Source organism: Gekko japonicus, unplaced genomic scaffold (assembly GCF_001447785.1).
Source record: "Gekko japonicus isolate JY-2015 unplaced genomic scaffold, Gekko_japonicus_V1.1 scaffold1478, whole genome shotgun sequence".
Classification (NCBI taxonomy): Eukaryota; Metazoa; Chordata; class Lepidosauria; order Squamata; family Gekkonidae; genus Gekko; species Gekko japonicus.
This window is the reverse complement of record NW_015174885.1, coordinates 452,963-457,793: the sequence shown is the minus strand read 5'-3', so window position 1 is coordinate 457,793 and position 4,831 is coordinate 452,963.

The window sequence follows — 4,831 nt, the reverse complement described above, 5'->3', positions numbered from 1 at the left end:
GGAACATAAGCATACTTCTTAAAATAGGTTCCCTTCAAGGGAAACAGGATTAAAAAAAAATACTTAAATGTTTTCCCTCTGGTATCGCAGCACTTACTGCAGAAGGGTAAAAACACACAGAAGGAAGTTCTAAAGAAAAATAAATATTAGTAGATTATTTTTTTAAAAAAAATAAAATTTCCTCTCGTGCACAATAGCTGTGGCACTCTAGTTCAGAATAAAAATAGTTTTTAAACTAAATATCAAACTTAGAAGAATTCAATTTTATTCTGTACATTTTTTTTCACCCATGCGCTACAGAGACAAAAATGAAAATATATAATTTAAGAACGACTTACTGGAAGAAAAGTTTGCTTTACTGTCACTACCAGGCACATGTACCCATTGTCAACATGGTTGATGCACATCAACAAGTGAAAAGAGAACTATCAGAAGATGAGTTTTGTTCCCTGAGCATTTCCCCAGTCAAATCAAGCACAAGAGAGTTCACCCAACACTGCTCAAGAATTCTGCTCTCTCAAGACCAATTCTTTATATGTACTTCAACGTCTCACCCACGCATAGCATGATTTTGCTGATGATACCGACAGTCAAAACTCGAGATCCACAATTTGTCGCCAGATCCCAAGTGGAAATCTCCTAGGCGTCATCCCCTGCGAGAATGCAGGACTTAGATATTTGCATCAGTAAACAGCAAGTTTACACATCTGTATGAATGGTTAGAAACATCGCCCTCTGCTGCCTATTGGATGTAGCATCCCCTAAGCCAACTATTGAAGCATACCGTTTGACACGTGAGCTCTTTTGCTCATCTGCCGCGTGTTGTCAAGTGGCCACAGGTGCGCCATGAGAATAACAGCTTGTTCTGCTACTCCCAAGTTTTTCATTTCAGATCCAAATTCAGCGGCATACCTATCAGTTACACTGAAGCATACTTCTTAAAATAGATTCCCTTCAAGGGAAACAGGATTTTAAAAAAAATTACTTAAATGTTTTCCCTCTGGTATTGCAGCACTTACTGCAGAAGGGTAAAAACACACAGAAGGAAGTTCTAAAGAAAAATAAATATTAGTAGATTATTTTTTTAAAAAAAATAAAATTTCCTCTCGTGCACAATAGCTGTGGCACTCTAGTTCAGAATAAAAATAGTTTTTAAACTAAATATCAAACTTAGAAGAATTCAATTTTATTCTGTACATTTTTTTTCACCCATGCGCTACAGAGACAAAAATGAAAATATATAATTTAAGAACGACTTACTGGAAGAAAAGTTTGCTTTACTGTCACTACCAGGCACATGTACCCATTGTCAACATGGTTGATGCACATCAACAAGTGAAAAGAGAACTATCAGAAGATGAGTTTTGTTCCCTGAGCATTTCCCCAGTCAAATCAAGCACAAGAGAGTTCACCCAACACTGCTCAAGAATTCTGCTCTCTCAAGACCAATTCTTTATATGTACTTCAACGTCTCACCCACGCATAGCATGATTTTGCTGATGATACCGACAGTCAAAACTCTAGATCCACAATTTGTCGCCAGATCCCAAGTGGAAATCTCCTAGGCGTCATCCCCTGCGAGAATGCAGGACTTAGATATTTGCATCAGTAAACAGCAAGTTTACACATCTGTATGAATGGTTAGAAACATCGCCCTCTGCTGCCTATTGGATGTAGCATCCCCTAAGCCAACTATTGAAGCATACCGTTTGACACGTGAGCTCTTTTGCTCATCTGCCGCGTGTTGTCAAGTGGCCACAGGTGCGCCATGAGAATAACAGCTTGTTCTGCTACTCCCAAGTTTTTCATTTCAGATCCAAATTCAGCGGCATACCTATCAGTTACACTGAGCCAGGCCTGGAATTCCTACAACAAAGCATTCCCCCCCAATTGGCACAAAATCAGGTGCAGTTCAAAGTTTTAGAATCTAATAACTCTTTTAACAAAGTATTATTCTAAACCAAGGATCCCCAACCTTTTTGAGCCTGCGGGTACCAGAAGAATTCAATTTTATTCTGTACATTTTTTTTCACCCATGCGCTACAGAGACAAAAATGAAAATATATAATTTAAGAACGACTTACTGGAAGAAAAGTTTGCTTTACTGTCACTACCAGGCACATGTACCCATTGTCAACATGGTTGATGCACATCAACAAGTGAAAAGAGAACTATCAGAAGATGAGTTTTGTTCCCTGAGCATTTCCCCAGTCAAATCAAGCACAAGAGAGTTCACCCAACACTGCTCAAGAATTCTGCTCTCTCAAGACCAATTCTTTATATGTACTTCAACGTCTCACCCACGCATAGCATGATTTTGCTGATGATACCGACAGTCAAAACTCGAGATCCACAATTTGTCGCCAGATCCCAAGTGGAAATCTCCTAGGCGTCATCCCCTGCGAGAATGCAGGACTTAGATATTTGCATCAGTAAACAGCGAGTTTACACATCTGTATGAATGGTTAGAAACATCGCCCTCTGCTGCCTATTGGATGTAGCATCCCCTCAGCCAACTACTGAAGCAGACCATTTGACACGTGATCTCTTTTGCTCATCTGCCGCTTGTTGTCAAGGGACGCACATAATGCCACAGGCGCGCCGTGAGAACAACAGCTTATTCCGCTACTCCCAAGTTTTTCATTTCAGATCCAAATTCAGCGGCATACCTATCAGTTACACTGAACCAGGCCTGCAATTCCTACAACAAAGCATTCCCCCCCCAACTGGCACAAAATCAGGTGTATTTCAAAGTTTTAGAATCTAATAACAGATAGTCTGTCAGCACTGAAACTCTTTTGACAAAGTATTATCCTAAACCAAGGACCCCCAACCTTTTTGAGCCTGCGGGTACCGTCAGAATTCTGGCGCGGTGTGGTGGGCACTGCCGCAAAATGGCTGCTACAGGAGGTGGGGCCAGCCCCAAAATGGCTGCCGCAGCTTATTCTAGTCACACAGTGAAGATCTTTGTGCTCTTGTGGCGGCTGCAGCCAAAGCAATGTTTTAAAAGACCTGCACAGCCAATCGAATCTCCAATGGACAATCAGAAGCCTTGCTAGGCAAAAGCACCACCTGGCCTCGCCCACTTTTTTACGAACACTTGGCGGGCACCAGGAGAGGTGCCAGCAGGTGCCATGGTGCCCACGGACACGAAGTTGGGGGTCCCTGCTCTAAACCAAGATTCAAGGGGGAAAACAAATATTAATGTTTGGAAGGTTTGGTGATTAAACCTGTGTTAATATCCAGCTCGGCGGCTACTATTAAACGACAGGAACAGCTTAATTTTAAGAAAGGGGTCAAACAAAACACAAGAAGAAGCAATCTACTTATTAGTTTTGCCAACATTTTACTGAGCCTGCAACCAAGGCAATGAGAAACCAGATTTAGTATGATATTCCTGATTTACTGGGTTAGTCACTTCATATAAGAAATCAAAATCAAGCCATTAGAAACATCTGTTATATGACAAGCAGTGTTCAGAGAGAACGAAAATTTTGCTTCCGTAATGTCAAGTTAACAACAGTCAAACTATAATTGACTTTTCCTGGTTACTTTGTGAATAATTACACAGAGAGAGAGAGAGAAAGAGAGAGACAAAAAGAGAGTGAGTTTTAAAAACACTTATAGGTTTGTTGCCTCTGTGCTTTAGCACTACAAAAAGCAGTTTCCTTTTTGCATGGTCCGGTCCTTGGGGAATCCCAATGAAAGTTCTCGTTTTTGATCACAGGGGAAAGTCATCCTCCCAAAGAGCGAAACTAGTTACGCCTCAGTCAAACCTCCAAGCTCCAACGCCCCACCCTGACACTGATGCATCGCCCCTGCAAATGGCCACCTTTCCAGATGGGGGAGAGACAGGAGGAGGCTGTGAGAGAAAAAAAATTTAGGAGGGAGACAGATGCTGCTGCTGGGCCTGTGAGAAGGACTGAGTCGTTTAAAGTGCCCCAAGTTGGGGGGGGGGGAGGATCCCTGTTTTCAAGGGAAAGGAAATAAGGAGGAGGAGGACGACTGGGGAGAACAAAAGCACAGTGAGCCACTGACTTTGTTCGCTGAGAGAGATGGAGAGATGGGGGCACGGGTGGGGGCACAGGGGAAGAAGCGTGAAGGCTCCCCCAGCTGCCCGCCTTCCTCGCCCTACAGAGCCAAGCCCTCTCTTGCACCTGCTTCTTCCATGCTGTCAAAAGAGGGCGACTGGGGAGAACAAAAGCACAGTCTGCAAAGAGAGGCCATTCTGGGCTACGGTAGACATTTCTGCCAACCAGGGGAATTTCCAGGTTTGCAGAAATATTTTACAGTTCGGGGGCGGGGGGCCCCCACAAAGGGGATAGGGATGAAAGGCAAACCCCCCCCCAAAAAAGAATAAATGGTCACTGAAATTTCATGAAACTACTTTGTGCTCTCTTGGGCACTGTTTTCAGATTCGCCTAGGTAGCTACAGACAATATCGAAAGCCCCTGGCCTCACTCAGACTTTTCTGTAGAATTTATAGAAGGGATTAAGGGCCCGGGGAAACCGACACGCGTGGCATAAGCCCTCCGGCAAATTCCACAGAAAATCCTAAGCAAGACTGGGAACTCAGCAAATGTTCTTCTGTGCTGGCCTAGGCAATCTTAAATGGTCACCAAGAACTTGGCAGCCATTTTGGGTTGCTGGGGTCACCCCCCCAAAACAACAACAACAACAACAGCCCTCTCTCAAGAATCAGAGAGGTAAAGAGGAAGCAAGGCAGGATGGAGAAGAAAGAAGGAAATGGAGATGGAGCGAATGAATAAACGGGGGGGGGGGATGTGAGGAACTGCAGCCAAAGCCCTTGGAGCGGGGGGGGGGGACGGCG